General features: G+C 44.2%; 1 protein-coding gene across 1 annotated transcript in view; it reads right to left on the reverse strand.

The window, feature by feature from the left end:
- Positions 1-15860, reverse strand: part of LOC115462048 (coiled-coil domain-containing protein 17-like) — a 290272-nt gene that overhangs the window by 12774 nt on the left and 261638 nt on the right. The gene's annotated exons all lie outside the window — the stretch shown is intronic.

Here is a 15860-nt window from a genome sequence, read left to right on the forward strand (position 1 = left end):
TGATAGATTTTTTTGGTTTCTAAAGAGGATGTTAATGTGACAATTGAAGTACCAGACAACACTGCTAGATAGGCTGAGGCGAGACAATTTTTTGATAGCAGTAACAATAGTGAGATATTTAATTACTTGTAAAAATTTCATTTTTACTTTCTTTTTCCTAATCTTGGATCACTTTACCTCAAATGTTTATTGGTCGATAGATCGAAGAAATGATTTGATTATATAATGATATTGGAGTGTTATTATTTCTTGTATTTCTGATACTCTTGCTGAGTCTGTTATATCAAAATTGATAAATAAAAATTTTTTTTAAAAAGGCATTTTTTACAGGTGCGTTGAAAAATGATTCTGCGCACACCCAAAACACGCATCTACACTACTGCAGGCTATTTTTCAGCGTGCCCTTTGTAAAAGGGCTCCAAAATGTTTTACCAGCTAAGCTAGTAAAACAAGAAATTTAAGAATAATGCTCACTCCAAGTGCAAAGTTTCTACGGCATAAGCCCAAAATGTATTTCCATCTCTTCTGTATAACTTGAGAAAAAATAGGAAAAACATGAACGTTAGCCCTCATAAAACTCTTAGCCATATGACAAAATACCATTACACAATATTATTATGGGATGGTTCTAGTGTAAAAGTCAGTAAAAGGGTACAGTAGATATTTCTGTAACAGCTTCCAGTGAATGTTCCAAAAACTTAGTTATAGCCAAACTATCTTAAAGAAATTCTTCTGGGTAACATCACAACACGCTGCCCACTTGATTTACTAGATGGCAAATACTGAAGCCTCACTATGGATGGGAATGTCTCCAATGGTATTTTTTTAACACCTCAAGAACTTATTTCTACAGCATTTCAATTGATGGTAACAAAGGAGACCTCCAGAAATTAATACATATCAGAGTGTTCATCCATACACCTTCAACTTGTTCCTCCAAACTTCCCAGCTTGTGGGTATGCTGACCAATAAACTCTCCAGTCCTTTTAACTTTTGTTGAACCATATTGATTCATTCAATTTACCAAAGACATTTTAAAAGAAAGCTCCAAATCTTGAACTTTGTCCCAAAAGGAATCAAGTGTAGTCACTGCTGGCCATAGCAATCCAGTGCAACACATTCCAATGAAGCACTTCCAAACTGTCAAACTCAGACGCCAATCTCCACCAAACTCTTATTTCACTAGAATGACTTCTGCAGCTCCCTCCAAAAATGACAAAGATACCACAAGGATCCCTCAGTAAAGCAAAGATTCTGGGCACTAACTGGTCTCCCTGCACCAATGTACTTCCAGGTTGCAGAGGGTGGGGAGGAGGTGTAGATGGCACAGGGCTCAAACATTAGCTATCAGTACTGTGCTCTTTCTCTCAAACTGTCAGCTTTTTTCATCATTGGAGCTGTACTGCTCTCTAAACAATGAAAGGCACCAAGACCTGCAGCATAATCTGCACTTGGGTGGGGGGTCAAAGCTACTACAGAGAGGTGCACAGTATTTTCTCTTTCCTCTTCCCCACCTTGACAAGAGGAGGCTGGTCTACATGCACAAATAGCACAGAAATGTGGAACCTCACTCCCCTATGTCTGGAACCATCATCATCTTGGATCCACCAAGAGAATTATTTTATCTGCATGAAGACTACCATGCAGCGATCTGGGGATAAACTCTCCTAATAAGTGCCTCTCTTAACGTGTGCCTTACAGCCCAATGATCAAAATAAATGCGGGCGCTTGAGGGCACTAGCACTGGACTAGCGCCCACATTTAAGCAGCGCCCATAATCAGAGGGCGTTGGGTGCAAGTATGCAGGGAATACTGCAGAGCTCATTTAAATGATATATAAATGAGCTCTCTGGTATTCCGCTCATATGATCACAGCACTGAATTCTGATCGTATGGGCTGAATAGTGCCTTTACCCTATGCTAGCTCAGAGCTGGCATTAGGGTTACGGCTCTTCCCCCCCCCCCCCCCGTTAATGCTAGGCAGCCCGGACTGTCACTGTCAGCTTGGGCTGCCACCATCAGTCCTGGGGGTCCAGTGGATCCCTGGACCCCCCCAATGGCTAAGGCTCCAGTGCACTACTGCCCTCCAAGCTCCCACATCCCCAGACAGCAACACAGGGGGCTTGAGGTCCAGTGGACCTCTAGCCTCCCCAACCCCCCTGACACAAGGGTACGGGAGAGTTGGAGATCCAGTGGATCTCTAGTCCCCCTAACCCCCCAACACAAAAAAAATCCTTGGTGGCCCATTGGGCTACACACCCCACCCCCCTCCTACACTGGGCAGGGCAGGGTGCCAAAATTTTGGAGGCAGCACTGGAAGAGGAGGGAGTGGTACTCCATCCTCTATCACACAAGGAGGTACATGGAAGGTGGCCAGTAGACCACCAGGGTAGGTAGGAGGTAGGGTATGCAGCCCACTGGGCCACCAGAGAATTTTTGTTTGGTGGTGGGGAGGGGGTGTTTAGGGGCTGGAGAGCCAGTGGATTCCAGTCCACCGTGCCCTTGTGTCAGGGAGTCATAGAAGCTGGAGGTCTGTGAAAAATAGACAAAACTATCCAAAGATAAGTAAATGGCTCTGAGAGAGACAACCAGCACACTGCTTGTATGCCAGTGTCAGAGAAAGTGAGTTTTAAAAATCCCTTAGGCTCTGTGGCTACAAAGCCAGAGAGAATGCACTGTCAGAGAAAAATAGCAGAGAAAGGGCTCCAAGGGAGAGAGAGAAGTAGGCAGCAATATTTGAGGTTCAGTGTTAGAGAAAAGTGACTTTTAAAAATCTCTCAGTGTCTATGGCTGCGTCCAGATCTAGAAAGAGTGCAATGTCAAGTTACAAATAAAAGTAATCCCAACAGCACAGGGAGAGGAGAGGCAGGCAATCATCTACTAATACTACTGTTAGCATTACCAGAAATATACAGAGCCATACAGACACATATATGAGAGACAATCCTTGCTTCATAGACCTTAAAATCTGGTTGACTGAATCAGAACACTTAGAAGGGGTAGGCATGGAAATGATGGTAGAAACAGAGAAGGGAAGTTAGGTGATGCTCCAAGAGATCTATGGCCAGCAACAGCAGTAGTGAAGAAGAACAGAGGGGTTGATCTCTAATCCCATGTAGTCAGCCAAGTTGAAGAGAGATTTCTTTATGTGGAGAGTCCCAACGCTGCAGCTTCCAGTGGAAATTTAAAAGACCAGTTGCCTGCTTCCATCTCCACAGAGAATGCAGAGGCAGTGCAGGATGGGGAGAGAGGAGACCAGAATTACTGATGCTCCCTGTTCCCTACCAAAGTGTATACGGAGATTGTTATGGCAGAAACAGAATCTGAGGAATCGCATATTCAAAGTTTTATACCTGAGAAGACTCTGGAAAATCTAGTTGTTAGAATGATAAGTGATAAGATAAGAAGTGACACATCCAAGGCTACAAGCACCCCATACCACAATAGAGATTGTGAATGCTCTTGGCCTTTCTGCTCTATCCTAAGCCCCAGTTCTAGAAGCAGTGGCTCCCAAGGCAGCAGAAAGTGAGACCCATAAAACTAAGAAGTGTAGAAGCATTTCAAAGTACTTGAGGATTGTATTTATTTACTTATTTCAACATTTGTACCCCACATTTTTCCAGTGATGACTTGGATCAAAGTGGCTTATGTTGTTAGTTTAACAGAGATATTCAAAGGTAATTTAAGTTCTCAGCACCATAATTGATTGTATGGGCTAGTCCTTCTGTGTGGGCTCTGCCCTTCTGCTTGAGTCTGTGGACTGCTAGTCCTTCCGTGGGGGCCTCTGCCCTGCTACTCTGTGTCTGTGGACTGCTTGTCCTTCTACTCCCTTGCTCTGAGTTTGAAGCCTTCAGCCACTCTCTCTCTGTTTGTGGTGGGAGTCTGTAGCTTCAGCCTGACTCTGCTAGTTCTCAGTGTTTTCTATCATCTGCTGCCTGTCTCTATTGCCTGAACCCCGATATTCTCTGCTTGCTGCCTGCCTCTGACTACTTCCTGAACCCCGATACTCTCTGCTTGCTGCCTGTCTCTGACTATTGCCTGAACCCCGATATTCTCTGCTTGCTGCCTGTCTCTAACTATTGCCTGAACCCCGATATACTCTGCTGCCTGCTGCCAGCCCTAGACTCTGTTAGTTCCTGGTTACTCCTTCTGTTTGCCTGACGAGTTTGACTCCTGCTTGTTCCTGACTTTCCTCGCTTGCTGCCAGCCCTGTCCTCTGCCGGTTCCTGTCGAACCCTGCCTCTGCCTAGCTAGGGCGTTTACTCTGAGTGCCTATCCTGACCCCTGCTTGTATATCCTGAGGGTATATCCTGAACCCTACTTCTGCCTAGCTAGGGCGTTTTCCCTGAGGCTTATCCTGAACCCTGCCTCTGCCTAGCTAGGGCGTTTACCTGGAGTGCCTATCCTGAACCCTGCTTGTATATCCTGAGTGTATATCCTGAACCCTGCTTGTATATCCTGAGTGTACATCCTGAATCCTGTCTCTGTCTAGCTAGTGTGTTTCCTGGGTGCTTTTCCTGGACCCTGCCTCTACCTAGCTGTGGGTATTCCCTGAACCCCGTTCTGCCTAGCTTGCTGTGTGCCCTAGTCCTTGCTCCTGTTACGCTTTTGTTCGTCTTGTGTTCCTTGCTAGTGGCAGCACAGCAGCTTTCAGTCTAGTAGTTAGTCTAGCTTCCTCGGGTTCCCTGACCCAGGGTGGGTCCTCTGGATCTCCAGTTCCGGCCTTGTCCTGCAAGTCCTGCCGGCCACCCGCATGCTGGAGCTCAACTCCAGGGGAACGGTGGTCAAGTGCAGGTGAAGCTGTTCCTGTTCTGCCGGTTCCAGTTGCCTGCCTCAGTCCCGACTCCTGCCCAGAGGGAGAGCCCTGTCCTTCTGTGTATCCAGTTCCAGGGTGGTCTTGCCTGCCGCTGCCGCTCCAAGTGTGAGTGGGGTGGAAGCAATCAGCTTGTAGTTAGTGACTTCTTTCTTGTTCTTTTTGTCGTCCTTATGTCAGCATTATGTTACTCTTTTCCGTTGGGAACTATCCTGTTGAGAACATTAAGTTTCAATGAGTTCTTTGATGAACTTGTCCAGCACACAGTAGGCAGTGGAGAATTTATGTATTGACTGGTAAACCATTTCTTTCATTGGCAAGCTAAATGTCGTCCATGTTCCATCTGCTGGTGTTTTGTCCACTTCATTCATGAAGTTCTCTAGGTGTGGATTGGACTGTGGGAAGGTCTGTTTTAGTTTAATAATTTTTTTCTTCGAAGTATCTGGCTATTTTGTTTGCTGTTGGGAGGGGTCATCAATAGTTGCTGTTAGTCATTTGGAGTCTAGTAAGCTATTCACTAGTTTGAACATTTTTTTCACATCCTTGTAATCTGGGCTTATCTGTTTCTCGTAGAATGTCTTAGTTTGAGTTTGTAATTTTTTAGTGCTTCTTTCCATACCACTTTATTTGCTTCAGTTTTGTTTTTCTGCCATGATAGTTCTCATTGCCTGCAAATTCTTTTTTGTTCACCTAGTTCTTCATTGTACCATGGTATAATTGGCAATTAAAATTCAATGCGAAGAAATGCAAAGTGATGCACTTAGGGAGTAGAAATCCACGGGAGACGTCTGTGTTAGGAGGTGAGAGTATGATATGTACGGACGGGGAGAGGGATCTTGGGGTGATAGTATCTGAGGATCTGAAGGCAACGAAACAGTGTGACAAAGCGGAGGCCGTAGCTAGAAGGTTGCTAGGCTGTATAGAGAGAAGTGTGACCAGCAGAAAAAAAGAGGTTTTAATGCCCCTGTATAAGTCATTGGTGAGGCCCCACCTGGAGTATTGTGTTCAGTTTTGGAGTCCGTATCTTGCTAAGGATGTAAAAAGAATTGAAGCAGTGCAAAGAAAAGCTACAAGAATGGTATGGGATTTGCATTACAAGACGTATGAGGAGAGACTTGCTGACCTGATCATGGGTACCCTGGAGGAAAGGAGAAACAGAGGTGATATGATACAGACGTTCAAATATTTGAAAGGTATTAATCTGCAAACGAACCTTTTCAGGAGATGGGAAGGTGGTAGAACTAGAGGACATGAAATGAGATTGAAGGGGGGGCAGACTCAAGAAAAATGTCAGGGAGTATTTTTTCACGGAGCGAGTGATGGATACTTGGAATGCCCTCCTGAGGGAGGTGGTGGAGACGAAAACGGTAATGGAATTCAAGCATGCGTGGGATAAACATAAAGGAATCCTATTCAGAAGGAATGGATCCTCTGAAGCTTAGCCAAGATTGGGTGGCAGAGCCGGTGGTGGGAGGCGGGGCTGGTGGTTGGGAGGCGGGGCTAGTGCTGGGCAGACTTCTACGGTCTGTGCCCTGAAAATGGCAGATACAAATCAAGGTAAGATATACACAAAAAGTAGCACATATGAGTTTATCTTGTTGGGCAGACTGGATGTTACTTTCCAGCTCATTTTCAAAAGAGAAGGGTGCCCATCTTCCGACACAAATCGGGAGATGGGCGTCCTTCTCTCAGGGCTGCCCAAATCGGCATAACTGAAAGCCGATTTTGGGCACCCTCAACTGCTTTCCGTCGCGGGGACGACCAAAGTTCAAGGGGGCGTGTCGGCAGTGTACCGAAGGCGGGACAGAGGCGTGGTTAAGAGATGGGCATCATAGGCGGTCGGTGGCCCAACTGTTTGGGGAGGCTAAAGGGGGCGGAGTTAGGGGGTGGGACCAGAGGCGGGGCTTACATCCATAATTGTCTGACAACAGAAAAAAAATAAGTAAAAATAAGTCACAATTAATACCTTTTATTAAATTTAGATATTAAATACGTATCATATGTCAAAGAATAAAGTGGTTGCTCAAAGCATGTACTAACCGCAATTGCTCAACTGCAAAACACTATGCACAAATTTGTGCAAAAACACACTCATAAACCTTACTGTACCATAACACTGGGCAGACCCTAATAAACCAATATACCACCCATACGGAAAATGCAGACCGTCAACAATATGAAACAAGGGATCATAATATCACAATTCTCATGTAGAGCCACAAAACACCCTTTTAGGGTGGAAAGTGTTCACAATGAGCTCCTTTTATGAACGACTATATGTAGATCCTTCAAGAGGTAGTGTGTCATGATTTAGGCTCTAAAACACTTTCTGATGATTTGGTGCCACCTCAGTAAGGCCAATACACAATCTCTCCACTGCAAAACAGTATACACAAACTTGTGCAAAAACACACTCATATAGCCTTACCAAACCATAACAGTACTAATTCCAAAGACAGGACGAGCTAAACCTTATGCGTGGAAAGGCAGCACTGTAATTACACGGGGCTCTAAAACTCCAGTGCACAACCTAGTGAAACAAAAAAAAAAAAACAACCCAAAAAGGGCTGAAAATACTACACGCTAGCAGAATACTGCACCTTGATCACACATGAAAAACACATGACACAACAGATATGAAGGCAAAATACTGAACTGGAAAGTTACCTCAAGAAGTCAGACTCAGCATGCAGCAATACTAGAAAAATTGAAATTTACATGCAAAACATCACAGATGCACATTTCCAAAAGCTGACATATTCCAGTTAATAAATTCTGAATAAAATACTTTTTTCTACCTTTGTTGTCTGATCATTTAGTTTTTCTATTCGCTTTGGTCCCAGTGTCTTCTGTTTTATGCAGTGTCTTCTTTCCATTTGATATTTTTTCTCTCACCATGTCCACATCCTCCTGTGTCCTTATACGTCCTGTCTACCATCTGTAGCCCTGTCCCTATCCTTCAGTATCCCGATCCAGCTCTTACAGTGGGGGAAATAAGTATTTGATCCCTTGCTGATTTTGTAAGTTTGCCCACTGACAAAGACATGAGCAGCCCATAATTGAAGGGTAGGTTATTGGTAACAGTGAGAGATAGCACATCACAAATTAAATCCGGAAAATCACATTGTGGAAAGTATATGAATTTATTTGCATTCTGCAGAGGGAAATAAGTATTTAATCCCTCTGGCAAACAAGACCTAATACTTGGTGGCAAAACCCTTGTTGGCAAGCACAGCGGTCAGACGTCTTCTGTAGTTGATGATGAGGTTTGCACACATGTCAGGAGGAATTTTGGTCCACTCCTCTTTGCAGATCATCTCTAAATCATTAAGAGTTCTGGGCTGTCGCTTGGCAACTCGCAGCTTCAGCTCCCTCCATAAGTTTTCAATGGGATTAAGGTCTGGTGACTGGCTAGGCCACTCCATGACCCTAATGTGCTTCTTCCTGAGCCACTCCTTTGTTGCCTTGGCTGTATGTTTTGGGTCATTGTCGTGCTGGAAGACCCAGCCACGACCCATTTTTAAGGCCCTGGCGGAGGGAAGGAGGTTGTCACTCAGAATTGTACGGTACATGGCCCCATCCATTCTCCCATTGATGCGGTGAAGTAGTCCTGTGCCCTTAGCAGAGAAACACCCCCAAAACATAACATTTCCACCTCCATGCTTGACAGTGGAGACGGTGTTCTTTGGGTCATAGGCAGCATTTCTCTTCCTCCAAACATGGTGAGTTGAGTTCATGCCAAAGAGCTCAATTTTTGTCTCATCTGACCACAGCACCTTCTCCCAATCACTCTCGGCATCATCCAGGTGTTCACTGGCAAACTTCAGACGGGCCGTCACATGTGCCTTCCGGAGCAGGGGGACCTTGCGGGCACTGCAGGATTGCAATCCGTTATGTCGTAATGTGTTACCAATGGTTTTCGTGGTGACAGTGGTCCCAGCTGCCTTGAGATCATTGACAAGTTCCCCCCTTGTAGTTGTAGGCTGATTTCTAACCTTCCTCATGATCAAGGATACCCCACGAGGTGAGATTTTGCGTGGAGCCCAGATCTTTGTCGATTGACAGTCATTTTGTACTTCTTCCATTTTCTTACTATGGCACCAACAGTTGTCTCCTTCTCGCCCAGCGTCTTACTGATGGTTTTGTAGCCCATTCCAGCCTTGTGCAGGTGTATGATCTTGTCCCTGACATCCTTAGACAGCTCCTTGCTCTTGGCCATTTTGTAGAGGTTAGAGTCTGACTGATTCACTGAGTCTGTGGACAGGTGTCTTTCATACAGGTGACCATTGCTGACAGCTGTCTGTCATGCAGGTAACGAGTTGATTTGGAGCATCTACCTGGTCTGTAGGGGCCAGATCTCTTACTGGTTGGTGGGGGATCAAATACTTATTTCCCTCTGCAGAATGCAAATAAATTCATATACTTTCCACAATGTGATTTTCCGGATTTAATTTGTGATGTGCTATCTCTCACTGTTACCAATAACCTACCCTTCAATTATGGGCTGCTCATGTCTTTGTCAGTGGGCAAACTTACAAAATCAGCAAGGGATCAAATACTTATTTCCCCCACTGTATATTCAACAGTTTTCCCTCCATCCATATCCAGCATTTCTCCTCACTCCCCTCCATCCATGTGCATATACTTCCCTCCCCTCCATCCATGTCCAGCACCTTCCCTCTTTCTCTCCTACCATGTCATCCAGTGTTATCCCTCTTTCTCTCTCCATCCTTCCACCCATTATCCTCTCCCAATCCTTCCGTCCATTGTCTTCCTCTATCTCCCCTTCCTTCTAGACAGTTCTCTCTTGACCCTTTTCCATTCAGCATGTCCTCTCTCACCCTATCCTTCCAGTGTCTTTCCTCTTTCCCTCCCTACCAGTTTCTTCCCTCCTTCCAGCATTTTTCCTCCTTTCCTCCAGCCAGCATTTCTCAGTCTTACAGCTAGGGTCTCCCCAGCAGCTTCTCTCTCTCTCTCTCTCTCTCCTGCCCATGTCCCCTCTTTCTCTCTCCATCTCTTTCTGGCTCTCCCCTGCTTTTTTCCATGTCCCTGGCTCTCCCCTGCTCTTTTCCATGGCCCCTCTTTCTCTCCCCATCTCTTTCTGGCTCTCCCCTGCTTTTTTCCATGTCCCTGGCTCTCCTCTGCGCTTTTCTATGGCCCCTCTTTCTCTCCCCATCTCTTTCTGGCTCTCCCCTGCTTTTTTTCCATGTCCCTGGCTCTCCTCTGCTTTTTTCCATGTCCCCTCTTTCTCTCCCTATTGCTCTCTGGCTCTCCACTGCGCTGGCCATGTCCCCTGGCTCTCCCCTGCTCTTCTTCTCTCTCCGCCTACCGTTTCCAGCCAGTGGCCACGTTCTCTTCTCTCCCTCCGGCCCGGGCCTCTTAACAGCAGCGCTGATAGAAGAAGAAAAAGAAGCGCGGGGCCGCAGCAGCCTTCAGACATGCGCTGTCGGCTCTGCCGATCCTCTGCCCCCGGAATGGGAAATTGACGTTACGGGGCAGAGACCGGCAGAGCCGACAGCGCATGTCTGAAGGCTGCTGCGGCCCCGCGCTTCTTTTTCTTCTTATGCTGGCTCCGAGAGAAGCGGCGGCAGCGGATCAGCTGCATAGATGTCGTTCCTGGCTGCCGCTGCGCTGCTCAATAGAAGCGGCGGCAGCAGATTTTGTCAGGAGTCTCGGCAGGGCCGCGGGGAAGGTCAGAGCTGGGCTGGAAAAAAGAAAGCCGGCCCTGACGAGCATTTGGCCGACTTTACTTGGTCCATTTTTTTTCACAACCAAGCCTCGAAAAGGTGCCCGAACTGACCAGATACTCCCCCAGTGGTCACCAACCCCCTCCCACCCAAAAAATATTAAAAAAAACATTTTTTTCCAGCCTCTATCTCAGCCTCAAATGTCATACTCAGCTCCATGACAGTAGTATGCAGGTCCCTGGAGCAGTTTTTAGTGGGTGCAGTGCACTTCAGGCAGGCAGACCCAGGCCCATCCCCCCCTACCAACCCACCAGAAACCCACTGTACCGACATGTAGGTGCCTTAAGGGCTATGGTAGTGGTGTACAGTTGTGGGGAGTGGGTTTTGGGGGGGGGGGGTTGGGGGCTCAGCACACAAGGTAAGGGAGCTATGCACCAGGGAGCAATTTCTGAAGTCCAATGCAGTGTCCCCTAGGGTGCCCGGTTGGTGTCCTGGCATGTCAAGGGGACCAGCGCACTACGAATGCTGGCTCCTCCCACAACCAAATGCCTTGGATTTGGTCGTTTTTGAGATGGGCGTCCTTGGTTTCCATTATGGGCAAAAACCGAGGTTGCCCATCTCTATGGTCGACCTAAATGTTGAGATTTGGCCGTCCCCGACCGTATTATCGAAACGAAAGATGGACGCCCATCTTGTTTCGATAATACAGGTTGCCCTGCCCCTTTACAGGGCCGTCCTTAGAGATGGGCGTCCTTAGAGATGGGCGCCCCCATTCAATTATCCCCCTCCACGTTACTATGTAATTGTGTGTCTATGTCTTGATTTTATTCTTAAGGGGGCTATCTCATTAAGGACATGTTCAACTCTATTATTTATTTATTTATTTGTTGCATTTGTATCCCACATTTTCCCTATTTGCAGGCTCAATGTGGCTTACAATGTTCCGTCATGGCATTCGCCATTCCAGAGTGAAAGATACAATTGGTGTTACATAAAGAATAAGGATGTCATAATAGAATTAAGGAAACATATATAAAAAAGAGAGCATTCAGAATATAAGGTTAAGTGGTGATGTGTTATAATTACAATTATGGATCATTGTGGTATGCCGTATTGAAGAGATAAGTCTTCAGAGATTTATGAAAGTTAGGTAGTTCGTGAATTGTTTTTAAGTTAAGTGGCAATGCATTCCACAATTTTGTGCTCACGTAAGAAAAGTTGGACGCATGTGTTAGTCTGTATTTTAATCCTTTACAGCTGGGGAAGTGTAGATTAAGGAATGTGCATGATGATCTTTTAGCATCCCTGGGTGGTAAGTCAACAAGGTCTAACATGTAGGCCGGGGCATCTCTGTGAATGATTTTATGAACTAGGGTGCAGACCTTGAATGCAATGCGTTCTTTGAGTGGAAGCCAGTGTATTTTTTCTCTTAGAGGTTTTGCACTTTCGTATTTTGTTTGTCCAAATATGAGTCTGGCTGCGGTGTTCTGGGCTGTTTGAAGTTTCTTGATGATTTGTTCTTTACAGCCAGCATAGAGTGCAGTGCAGTAATCTAGGTGACTCAGCACCATTGACTGTACCAGGTTGCGAAAAATGGCCCTTGGGAAGAAAGGTTTTATTCTTTTAAGTTTCCACAATGGAATTATCCCATTCTGAAAAGAAATTTTCTGCTACTGTAGTTGGAATTCATTGATAGAGGTATATAGTGGACCAAAATTAATCTGCTTTGATCTTGTTTCTTGTGATTCACATGGTTTCTGTTTGGTTGTCTTCTGGGTTTGTTTTCTCTCCATCTGAGTGTCATGTGCAGTTTAAAGTAGTCTGACCATGGTGTCTCTGTCCAGCTGAGGTTCTGTATTTCAAAGTCTTCTTCAGATTGGAACAATTGAAGTAGGCAGAAAATTCCCAGCCTGTGTAATCAGTGCCATGCCTATCTGCAGGCACACCTGGCCAGGATAGAAGGTTTTACCACATATCTCATCAGAGACATCAGGAGCAGTCAGAATTCTTCATAGGCTTTCTTCTCCCTAATAGCACACTGGTGGCAGCAGGACAAGGCAGGGGCAGGCTGAAGGTATAGAAAGGGTGTAACCAAATACAGGGTGCAAGTGGGCTGTGGTGCACATTCAGATGATGGATCATAGCTTTGTCCCTGACCCCATGCTTTGGAGTCTTCATACCACAGTTACTTCAATTATTGATTTCACATATTACAATTCCCTTTGCCCAGAAGCTTTGTTTGGGACTGGCAACTAGCAGCTGCTCCATGTCTGCCAGAATGTTACAGGTAAATGTTTAGGCAGCATTTAAACTTCCTTTCAAAGAAGGTGACCTAATTCCTTTCATGTGATCTTCCTGGCAGTGTGACAGAAAGTAGGCCACTACCATCATACTTGGCAATGACACTCAGATACTCAAATACTCTTTCATTCACTTTTCAAATGGCTTCATTTTCCCACAAAACTGATTCTGAGCTACCCCTCTTGGTTCTTCTTTGCACTTGCCCAGAGAATTTGGGGTTTTAGCGCCAATGCTGGTACTATTTTCCCCCTCTCACCATTCCTTGGGGGTCTTCTGTCAATGTTGGTGCTACTCTACCCTCCTCCTGGTGTTTTGGGGTTCTTGTCAAGGTTGGTGTTGTTTTGCCCTCTCCCAGTGCCTCAAGGTCTTCATTTCACTGTTTGTGCTGCTTTTCCTCTCTCAAGGTGGTTTCAAATTTTCATGCCACTGTTAGTGACCTTTCTTGGTCTTTTGGTACTATGGGATGTTTATGTTACTTTTGATGGCTTGGAAAGCTATTGCCTATGTGGCAAACATCTGCTACCAAGCTTTAAGCATAATTGATTAAACATGGATGGAAAACACTGAATTTAATGGACCAAAATGATCCAAATAATTCAGAACATTTACCTGACAGTCCAAGCAAAATCATAAAATTTTGCTGTACACATCCCTGCCAAGAACTCAGCCTACTGAACTTATCTTATACCAGTGCATACTTTGCAATCTGTCTCCTATCTCAACATGAGAATAACAGATGTGCCATGTTTACAGGAGAAAGGGGAATACTTTTAGGATTTTTAATTACTGTTATGTTTTTATTTGCTGTTCCATTCAAGGTACCTTTCTAATTAAGAACATACTTGGTCAGACCAATGGTCCGTCTAGCCCAGTATTCTGCTTCCAACAGTGGATAATCCAGGTCACACGTACCTGACAGAAACCCAAATACTAGCAACATTCAATGCTACCAATCCCAGAGCAAGCAGTGGTTTCCCTATGTCTGTCTCAATAGTAGACTATGGAGTTTTCCTCCAGGAACTTGTCCAAACCTTTTTAAAACCCAGATATGTTAACCACTGCTACTACATCCTCTGGTAAACAGTTCCAGAGCCTCACTGTTGAGTGAAAAAATATTTCCTCCTATTTGTTTTGAAAGTATTTCCATGTAACTTCATTGATTGTTCCCTAATCTTTGTACTTTTTGAAAGAGTAAAAAATTGATTCAGTTCTACTCATTCTACACTACTCAGGATTTTGTAGACCTCAGTCATATCTCCCACTCAGCCGTCACTTTTTCAAGCTGAAGAGCCCTAACCTCTTTAGAATTTCCTCATATGAGGAGTTCTATCCCCTTTATCATTTTGGTCGCTGTTCTTTGAACCTTTTCTAATTCCGGTATATCTTTTTTGAGATACAACTACTAGAATTGAATGCAATAGTCAAGGTGAAGTCGCACCATGGAGTGATACAGAGGCATTATAATATTCTTGGTTTTATTTTGCATCCGTTTCCTAATAATTCCTAGCATCCTATTTGCTTTTTTCACTGCTGTTACATACTGGGCAGAAGGTTTCAGGGTATTGTCTACAATGACACCTAGATCTTTTTCTTGGGTGCTGACTCCTAAGGTGGACCCTAACATCAATTAACTCTGATTTGGATTATTCTTCCCAATGTGCATCATTTTGCATTTGTTCACATTAAATTTCATCTGCAATTTGGATTCCCAGTCTTCCAGTTTACTAAGGTAGCCTTTAAAAAAAAAAAAAGAGATGTTTGTATAGTCTGTATGAAGGCAATTTTCAAAAGCCATTTATTTTTTTTTTAAATCACTGTAAACATGGTAGTATGGCTATTTTTGAAAATTTCCAATCCTTTGTTCAAGGACAATTGTAGATTGTTCCACAATGCCTCCATCTTTAACTGCATTTAGTAGAGGTTACTGTGTACATCTAGTAGTGCTACAGAAATAATAATAATTATTAGTAGTAGAAGTAGTAGTAGGTATTCTTGGGAGAAGGGAAAGGGCAATAATTGATATAATATATATAATGTATCAGTGATGTTACCTGCAAGCCTCTGTGGGTTCTTTTTCCTTAGGTAATTTTTAAGGAAACATATGCTTTCACTTTGAAAATTGGTGCAGAGACTACAGATAAAAAGTAATTGTAGATTTTGCCCTCTAAAGTCAGTCAGAGGTTGGAAAAATCTGGTGCAGAAATTCTTTTCCTTTATCATGCACATCTTGTCACTTATTTTTTAACCAATATTCTTTTAACCAGTATTCCTTGATCTTAGCCTAGCCTCTGCTGCCACCTACTGTTCATTATAGTGATTGTGTAAATTGAATTTTATTAGGTTGTCTCAAGTAAAGTGGTGTGGTGGCCATGTTAGTCCACTTCTAAGGGTAATAAATAGAAATAAAACAAAAGAAAATAAGATGATACCTTTTCTTATTGGACTAACTTAATACATTAGATTATCTCGTAGTTTGTGTTTGAAGAAGTGGAGAGAGACACAGAAATGGGAAGAGGGACTGGGGAAGGCAGCTGCAGTACCAGGAAAAGGGGAAGAGAGCAGCAATGGAACGAGAAAAGGAATATTAGGAAGAAATGGATGGAACCAGAAGAGAAAAGGGAGGGAGAGAAAGCAGAGGACTCGAGTGAATATTGAGGCCTTTTGGGCATATATAGAAAGACAGTATGCTCCTCTTCCTGAGGTTCTTCCTTTTCTTTGCATTCTTTCTATTCAGAATGGAAATGAACATTTTGTGAGGACAAGGACGAGGACTATGTACCTCTCAGACTGACGAACACTTGATATCTGATGCTCTAATGTTCATTTTTATCCAAGTACAGCAGTAAGTAACAGGATCCAGCAGAGGAAAGGGAGGATTCAGATTTTAATCCAAACAGTTCATCTAATTCCAGTTAGGGGGTCCTAAGCAGGAAGTAATAGTACATAGGCTGAGCTGAAACTGTATACTGTATATTAAAAGAATACTGTATTGAACTGTGTGCAGAGAGAATGGGATTTTATTTGATGAACACTACTAACTTACATTACAGATACTGTTG

Source organism: Microcaecilia unicolor, chromosome 2 (assembly GCF_901765095.1).
Source record: "Microcaecilia unicolor chromosome 2, aMicUni1.1, whole genome shotgun sequence".
In the NCBI taxonomy this organism is placed as follows: Eukaryota; Metazoa; Chordata; class Amphibia; order Gymnophiona; family Siphonopidae; genus Microcaecilia; species Microcaecilia unicolor.